Source organism: Camelus dromedarius, unplaced genomic scaffold (assembly GCF_036321535.1).
Source record: "Camelus dromedarius isolate mCamDro1 unplaced genomic scaffold, mCamDro1.pat HAP1_SCAFFOLD_46, whole genome shotgun sequence".
In the NCBI taxonomy this organism is placed as follows: domain Eukaryota; kingdom Metazoa; phylum Chordata; class Mammalia; order Artiodactyla; family Camelidae; genus Camelus; species Camelus dromedarius.
The window spans coordinates 710,390-719,719 of NW_026989782.1; positions in this window are offsets into that span (position 1 = coordinate 710,390).

Below are 9,330 nucleotides of genomic sequence, written 5' to 3' on the forward strand. Positions count from 1 at the left end.
ACACACAATTATCTCTCAGAACTGAGCAAGTGGAGAGACTTTCGTTCATCTAGCACCAAGGGAACGGGTTGCAGGAGACACTTTTTCTATGCTTTCTCAGTCTGTTTCCTAGTGCCGGTTTGAAGTTCCTGCAGTTTTCACTGTCAAACCGAGTTGGAGCTAGTAACTCACCAGATATATGTATGGATTGGAGTTTGATACTGAAAAGAAACTTTGTGTTCCCAACAAGCTAGGTGAAGGACGGCTTTCACACACAGTTATCTCTCAGAACTGAGCAAGTGGAGAGACGTCCGTTCATCTACACCAAGGGAACGGGTTGCAGGAGACACTTTTTCTCTGCTTTCTCAGTCTTTTTCCTAGTGCCGGTTTGAAGTTCCTGCAGTTTTCACTGTAAAACCGAGTTGGAGCTTGTACCTCCCAATATATATGTATGGAATGGAGTTTGCAACTGAAAAGAAACTTTGTGTTCCCAACAAGCTAGGTGAAGAACGGCTTTCACACACACTTATCACTCAGAACTGAGCAAAGGAGAGACGTTCGTTCATCTAGCACCAAGGGAACGGGTTGCAGGAGACACTATTTCTCTGTTTTCTCAGTCTGTTTCCTAGTGCCAGTCTGAAGTTCCTGCAGTTTTCACTGTCAAACCGAGTTGGAGCTAGTACCTCCCCATATATATGTATGGAATGGAGTTTGCAACTTAAAAGAAACTTTGTGTTCCCAACAAGCTAGGTTAAGGACGGCTTTCACACACACTTATCACTGAGAACTGAGCAAGTGCAGAGACGTTCGTTCATCTAGCACCAATGGAACGGATTGCAGGAGACACATTTTCTCTGCTTTCTCAATCTGTTTCCTAGTGCCGGTATGAAGTTCCTGCAGTTTTCACTGTCAAAACGAGTTGGAGCTTGTACCTCCCCTTATATATGTATGGAATGGAGTTTGCAACTGAAAAGAAACTTTGTGTTCCCAACAAGCTAGGTGAAGGACGGCTTTCACACACAATTATCTCTCAGAACTGAGCAAGTGGAGAGACTTTCGTTCATCTAGCACCAAGGGAACGGGTTGCAGGAGACACTTTTTCTCTGCTTTCTCAGTCTGTTTCCTAGTGCCGGTTTGAAGTTCCTGCAGTTTTCACTGTAAAACCGATTTGGAGCTAGTACCTCACCAGATATTTGTATGGAATGGAGTTTGCTACTGAAAAGAAACTTTGTGTTCCCAACAAGCTAGGTGAAGGACGGCTTTCACACACACTTATCTCTCAGAACTGAGCAAGTGGAGAGACGTTCGTTCATCTAGCACCAAGGGAACGGGTTGCAGGAGACACTATTTCTCTGTTTTCTCAGTCTGTTTCCTAGTGCCGGTTTGAAGTTCCTGCAGTTTTCACTGTAAAACCGAGTTGGAGCTTGTACCTCCCCATATATATGTATGGAATGGAGTTTGCAACTGAAAAGAAACTTTGTGTTCCCAACAAGCTAGGTGAAGGACGGCTTTCACACACACTTATCTCTCAGAACTTAGCAAGTGGAGAGACGTTCGTTCATCTAGCACCAAGGGAACGGGTTGCAGGAGACACTACTTCTCTGTTTTCTCAGTCTGTTTCCTAGTGCCGGTTTGAAGTTCCTGCAGTTTTCACTGTCAAACCGAGTTGGAGCTTGTACCTCCCCATATATATGTATGGAATGGAGTTTGCAACTGAAAAGAAACTTTGTGTTCCCAACAAGCTAGGTGAAGGATGGCTTTCACACACACTTATCTCTGAGAACTGAGCAAGTGCAGAGACGTTCGTTCATCTAGCACCAATGGAACGGATTGCAGGAGACACATTTTCTCTGATTTCTCAATCTGTTTCCTAGTGCCGGTTTGAAGTTCCTGCAGTTTTCACTGTCAAACCGAGTTGGAGCTAGTACCTCCCCATATATATGTATGGAATGGAGTTTGCAACTGAAAAGAAACTTTTTGTTCCCAACAAGATAGGCGAAGGACGGCTTTCACACACACTTATCTCTCAGAACTTAGCAAGTGGAGAGACATTCGTTCATCTAGCACCATGGGAACGGGTTTCAGGAAAAACTTTTTCTCTGCTTTCTCAGTCTGTTTCTTAGTGCCGGTTTGAAGTTCCTGCAGTTTTCACTTTCAAGCCGAGTTGGAGCTAGTACCACCCCATATTTATGTATGGAATGGAGTTTGCAACTGAAAAGAAACTTTGTGTTCCCAACAAGCTAGTTGAAGGACGGCTTTCACACACACTTAACTCTGAGAACTGAGCAAGTGGAGAGACGTTCGTTCATCTAGCACCAAGGGAACAGGTTACAGGAGACAATTTTTCTCTGCATTCTCAGTCTTTTTCCTAGTGCCGGTTTGAAGTTCCTGCAGTTTTCACTGTAAAACCGAGTTGGAGCTTGTTCCTCCCCATATATATGTATGGAATGGAGTTTGCAACTGAAAAGAAACTTTGTGTTCCCAACAAGCTAGGTGAAGGACGGCTTTCACACACACTTATCTCTCAGAAATGAGCAAGAGGAGAGACGTTCTTTCATCTAGCACCAAGGGAACGGGTTGCAGGAGACACTTTTTCTCTGCTTTCTCAGTCTTTTTCCTAGTGCCGGTTTGAAGTTCCTGCAGTTATCACTGTAAAACCGAGTTGGAGCTAGTACCACCCCATATATATGTATGGAATGGAGTTTGCAACTGAAAAGAAACTTTGTGTTCCCAACAAGCTAGGTGAAGGACGGCTTTCACACACACTTATCTATCAGAACTGAGCAAGTTGCGAGAACTTCGTTCATCTAGCACCAAGGGAACGGGTTGCAGGAGACACTACTTCTCTGTTTTCTCAGTCTGTTTCCTAGTGCCGGTTTGAAGTTCCTGCAGTTTTCACTGTCAAACCGAGTTGGAGCTTGTACCTCCCCATATATATGTATGGAATGGAGTTTGCAACTGAAAAGAAACTTTGTGTTCCCAACAAGCTAGGTGAAGTATGGCTTTCACACACACTTATCTCTGAGAACTGAGCAAGTGCAGAGACGTTCGTTCATCTAGCACCAATGGAACGGATTGCAGGAGACACATTTTCTCTGATTTCTCAATCTGTTTCCTACTGCCGGTTTGAAGTTCCTGCAGTTTTCAATGTCAAACCGAGTTGGAGCTAGTACCTCCCCATATATATGTATGGATTGGAGTTTGCAACTGAAAAGAAACTTTTTGTTCCCAACAAGATTGGCGAAGGACGGCTTTCACACACACTTATCTCTCAGAACTTAGCAAGTGGAGAGACTTTCGTTCACCTAGCACCATGGGAACGGGTTTCAGGAAAAACTTTTTCTCTGCTTTCTCAGTCTGTTTCTTAGTGCCGGTTTGAAGTTCCTGCAGTTTTCAATTTCAAGCCGAGTTGGAGCTAGTACCACCCCATATATATGTATGGAATGGAGTTTGCAACTGAAAAGAAACTTTTTGTTCCCAACAAGATAGGCGAAGGACGGCTTTCACACACACTTATCTCTCAGAACTTAGCAAGTGGAGAGACATTCGTTCATCTAGCACCATGGGAACGGGTTTCAGGAAAAACTTTTTCTCTGCTTTCTCAGTCTGTTTCTTAGTGCCGGTTTGAAGTTCCTGCAGTTTTCACTTTCAAGCCGAGTTGGAGCTAGTACCACCCCATATTTATGTATGGAATGGAGTTTGCAACTGAAAAGAAACTTTGTGTTCCCAACAAGCTAGTTGAAGGACGGCTTTCACACACACTTAACTCTGAGAACTGAGCAAGTGGAGAGACGTTCGTTCATCTAGCACCAAGGGAACAGGTTACAGGAGACAATTTTTCTCTGCATTCTCAGTCTTTTTCCTAGTGCCGGTTTGAAGTTCCTGCAGTTTTCACTGTAAAACCGAGTTGGAGCTTGTTCCTCCCCATATATATGTATGGAATGGAGTTTGCAACTGAAAAGAAACTTTGTGTTCCCAACAAGCTAGGTGAAGGACGGCTTTCACACACACTTATCTCTCAGAAATGAGCAAGAGGAGAGACGTTCTTTCATCTAGCACCAAGGGAACGGGTTGCAGGAGACACTTTTTCTCTGCTTTCTCAGTCTTTTTCCTAGTGCCGGTTTGAAGTTCCTGCAGTTATCACTGTAAAACCGAGTTGGAGCTAGTACCACCCCATATATATGTATGGAATGGAGTTTGCAACTGAAAAGAAACTTTGTGTTCCCAACAAGCTAGGTGAAGGACGGCTTTCACACACACTTATCTATCAGAACTGAGCAAGTTGCGAGAACTTCGTTCATCTAGCACCAAGGGAACGGGTTGCAGGAGACACTACTTCTCTGTTTTCTCAGTCTGTTTCCTAGTGCCGGTTTGAAGTTCCTGCAGTTTTCACTGTCAAACCGAGTTGGAGCTTGTACCTCCCCATATATATGTATGGAATGGAGTTTGCAACTGAAAAGAAACTTTGTGTTCCCAACAAGCTAGGTGAAGTATGGCTTTCACACACACTTATCTCTGAGAACTGAGCAAGTGCAGAGACGTTCGTTCATCTAGCACCAATGGAACGGATTGCAGGAGACACATTTTCTCTGATTTCTCAATCTGTTTCCTACTGCCGGTTTGAAGTTCCTGCAGTTTTCAATGTCAAACCGAGTTGGAGCTAGTACCTCCCCATATATATGTATGGATTGGAGTTTGCAACTGAAAAGAAACTTTTTGTTCCCAACAAGATTGGCGAAGGACGGCTTTCACACACACTTATCTCTCAGAACTTAGCAAGTGGAGAGACTTTCGTTCACCTAGCACCATGGGAACGGGTTTCAGGAAAAACTTTTTCTCTGCTTTCTCAGTCTGTTTCTTAGTGCCGGTTTGAAGTTCCTGCAGTTTTCACTGTCAAACCGAGTTGGAGCTAGTACCACCCCATATATATGTATGGAATGGAGTTTGCAACTGAAAAGAAACTTTGTGTTCCCAACAAGCTAGGTGAAGGACGGCTTTCACACACACTTATCACTGAGAACTGAGCAAGTGCAGAGACGTTCGTTCATCTAGCACCAATGGAACGGATTGCAGGAGACACATTTTCTCTGCTTTCTCAATCTGTTTCCTAGTGCCGGTATGAAGTTCCTGCAGTTTTCACTGTAAAAACGAGTTGGAGCTTGTACCTCCCCTTATATATGTATGGAATGGAGTTTGCAACTGAAAAGAAACTTTGTGTTCCCAACAAGCTAGGTGAAGGATGGCTTTCACACACAATTATCTCTCAGAACTGAGCAAGTGGAGAGACTTTCGTTCATCTAGCACCAAGGGAACGGGTTGCAGGAGACACTTTTTCTCTGCTTTCTCAGTCTGTTTCCTAGTGCCGGTTTGAAGTTCCTGCAGTTTTCACTGTAAAACCGATTTGGAGCTAGTACCTCACCAGATATATGTATGGAATGGAGTTTGCTACTGAAAAGAAACTTTGTGTTCCCAACAAGCTAGGTGAAGGACGGCTTTCACACACACTTATCTCTCAGAACTGAGCAAGTGGAGAGACGTTCGTTCATCAAGCACCAAGGGAACGGGTTGCAGGAGACACTATTTCTCTGTTTTCTCAGTCTGTTTCCTAGTGCCGGTTTGAAGTTCCTGCAGTTTTCACTGTAAAACCGAGTTGGAGCTTGTACCTCCCCATATATATGTATGGAATGGAGTTTGCAACTGAAAAGAAACTTTGTGTTCCCAACAAGCTAGGTGAAGGACGGCTTTCACACACACTTATCTCTCAGAACTTAGCAAGTGGAGAGACGTTCGTTCATCTAGCACCAAGGGAACGGGTTGCAGGAGACACTACTTCTCTGTTTTCTCAGTCTGTTTCCTAGTGCCGGTTTGAAGTTCCTGCAGTTTTCACTGTCAAACCGAGTTGGAGCTTGTACCTCCCCATATATATGTATGGAATGGAGTTTGCAACTGAAAAGAAACTTTGTGTTCCCAACAAGCTAGGTGAAGGATGGCTTTCACACACACTTATCTCTGAGAACTGAGCAAGTGCAGAGACGTTCGTTCATCTAGCACCAATGGAACGGATTGCAGGAGACACATTTTCTCTGATTTCTCAATCTGTTTCCTAGTGCCGGTTTGAAGTTCCTGCAGTTTTCACTGTCAAACCGAGTTGGAGCTAGTACCTCCCCATATATATGTATGGAATGGAGTTTGCAACTGAAAAGAAACTTTTTGTTCCCAACAAGATAGGCGAAGGACGGCTTTCACACACACATATCTCTCAGAACTTAGCAAGTGGAGAGACATTCGTTCATCTAGCACCATGGGAACGGGTTTCAGGAAAAACTTTTTCTCTGCTTTCTCAGTCTGTTTCTTAGTGCCGGTTTGAAGTTCCTGCAGTTTTCACTTTCAAGCCGAGTTGGAGCTAGTACCACCCCATATTTATGTATGGAATGGAGTTTGCAACTGAAAAGAAACTTTGTGTTCCCAACAAGCTAGTTGAAGGACGGCTTTCACACACACTTAACTCTGAGAACTGAGCAAGTGGAGAGACGTTCGTTCATCTAGCACCAAGGGAACAGGTTACAGGAGACAATTTTTCTCTGCATTCTCAGTCTTTTTCCTAGTGCCGGTTTGAAGTTCCTGCAGTTTTCACTGTAAAACCGAGTTGGAGCTTGTTCCTCCCCATATATATGTATGGAATGGAGTTTGCAACTGAAAAGAAACTTTGTGTTCCCAACAAGCTAGGTGAAGGACGGCTTTCACACACAGATATCTCTCAGAAATGAGCAAGAGGAGAGACGTTCTTTCATCTAGCACCAAGGGAACGGGTTGCAGGAGACATTTTTTCTCTGCTTTCTCAGTCTTTTTCCTAGTGCCGGTTTGAAGTTCCTGCAGTTATCACTGTAAAACCGAGTTGGAGCTAGTACCACCCCATATATATGTATGGAATGGAGTTTGCAACTGAAAAGAAACTTTGTGTTCCCAACAAGCTAGGTGAAGGACGGCTTTCACACACACTTATCTCTCAGAACTGAGCAAGTTGGGAGAACTTCGTTCATCTAGCACCAAGGGAACGGGTTGCAGGAGACACTACTTCTCTGTTTTCTCAGTCTGTTTCCTAGTGCCGGTTTGAAGTTCCTGCAGTTTTCACTGTCAAACCGAGTTGGAGCTTGTACCTCCCCATATATATGTATGGAATGGAGTTTGCAACTGAAAAGAAACTTTGTGTTCCCAACAAGCTAGGTGAAGGATGGCTTTCACACACACTTATCTCTGAGAACTGAGCAAGTGCAGAGACGTTCGTTCATCTAGCACCAATGGAACGGATTGCAGGAGACACATTTTCTCTGATTTCTCAATCTGTTTCCTAGTGCCGGTTTGAAGTTCCTGCAGTTTTCAATGTCAAACAGAGTTGGAGCTAGTACCTCCCCATATATATGTATGGATTGGAGTTTGCAAGTGAAAAGAAACTTTTTGTTCCCAACAAGATTGGCGAAGGACGGCTTTCACACACACTTATCTCTCAGAACTTAGCAAGTGGAGAGACTTTCGTTCACCTAGCACCATGGGAACGGGTTTCAGGAAAAACTTTTTCTCTGCTTTCTCAGTCTGTTTCTTAGTGCCGGTTTGAAGTTCCTGCAGTTTTCACTTTCAAGCCGAGTTGGAGCTAGTACCACCCCATATTTATGTATGGAATGGAGTTTGCAACTGAAAAGAAACTTTGTGTTCCCAACAAGCTAGTTGAAGGACGGCTTTCACACACACTTTACTCTGAGAACTGAGCAAGTGGAAAGACTTTCGTTCATCTAGCACCAAGGGAACAGGTTACAGGAGACAATTTTTCTCTGCATTCTCAGTCTTTTTCCTAGTACCGGTTTGAAGTTCCTGCAGTTTTCACTGTAAAACCGAGTTGGAGCTTGTTCCTCCCCATATATATGTATGGAATGGAGTTTGCAACTGAAAAGAAACTTTGTGTTCCCAACAAGCTAGGTGAAGGACGGCTTTCACACACACTTATCTCTCAGAACTGAGCAAGTGGAGAGACGTTCTTTCATCTAGCACCAAGGGAACGGGTTGCAGGAGACACTTTTTCTCTGCTTTCTCAGTCTTTTTCCTAGTGCCGGTTTGAAGTTCCTGCAGTTTTCACTGTAAAACCGAGTTGGAGCTAGTACCACCCCATATATATGTATGGAATGGAGTTTGCAACTGAAAAGAAACTTTGTGTTCCCTACAAGCTAGGTGAAGGACGGCTTTCACACACACTTATCTCTCAGAACTGAGCAAGTTGGGAGAACTTCGTTCATCTAGCACCAAGGGAACGGGTTGCAGGAGACACTATTTCTCTGTTTTCTCAGTCTGTTTCCTAGTGCCGGTTTGAAGTTCCTGCAGTTTTCACTGTAAAACCGATTTGGAGCTAGTACCTCCCCATATATATGTATGGAATGGAGTTTGCAACTGAAAAGAAACTTTGTGTTCCCAACAAGTTATGTGAAAGACGGCTTTCACACACACCTAACTCTGAGAACTGAGCAAGTGCAGAGACGTTCGTTCATCTAGCACCAATGGTACGGATTGCAGGAGACACATTTTCTCTGCTTTCTCAAACTGTTTCCTAGTGCCGGTTTGAAGTTCCTGCCGTTTTCACTGTAAAACCGTGATGGAGCTTGTACCTCCCCATATATATGTATGGAATGGAGTTTGCAACTGAAAAAAAACTTTGTGTTCCCAACAAACTATGTGAAGTACGGCTTTCACACACAATTATCTCTCAGAACTGAGGAAGTGGAGAGACTTTCGTTCATCTAGCACCAAGGGAACGGGTTGCAGGAGACACTTTTTCTCTGCTTTCTCAGTCTGTTTCCTAGTGCCGGTTTGAAGTTCCTGCCGTTTTCACTGTAAAACCGATTTGGAGCTAGTAACTCACCAGATATATGTATGGATTGGAGTTTGATACTGAAAAGAAACTTTGTGTTCCCAACAAGCTAGGTGAAGGACGGCTTTCACACACAGTTATCTCTCAGAACTGAGCAAGTGGAGAGACGTTCGTTCATCTAGCACCAAGGGAACGGGTTGCAGGAGACACTATTTCTCTGTTTTCTCACTCTGTTTCCTAGTGCCAGTCTGAAGTTCCTGCAGTGTTCACTGTCAAAACGAGTTGGAGCTAGTACCTCCCCATATATATGTATGGAATGGAGTTTGCAACTTAAAAGAAACTTTGTGTTCCCAACAAGCTAGGTTAAGGACGGCTTTCACACACACTTATCACTGAGAACTGAGCAAGTGCAGAGACGTTCGTTCATCTAGCACCAATGGAACGGATTGCAGGAGCCACATTTTCTCTGCTTTCTCAATCTGTTTCCTAGTGCCGGT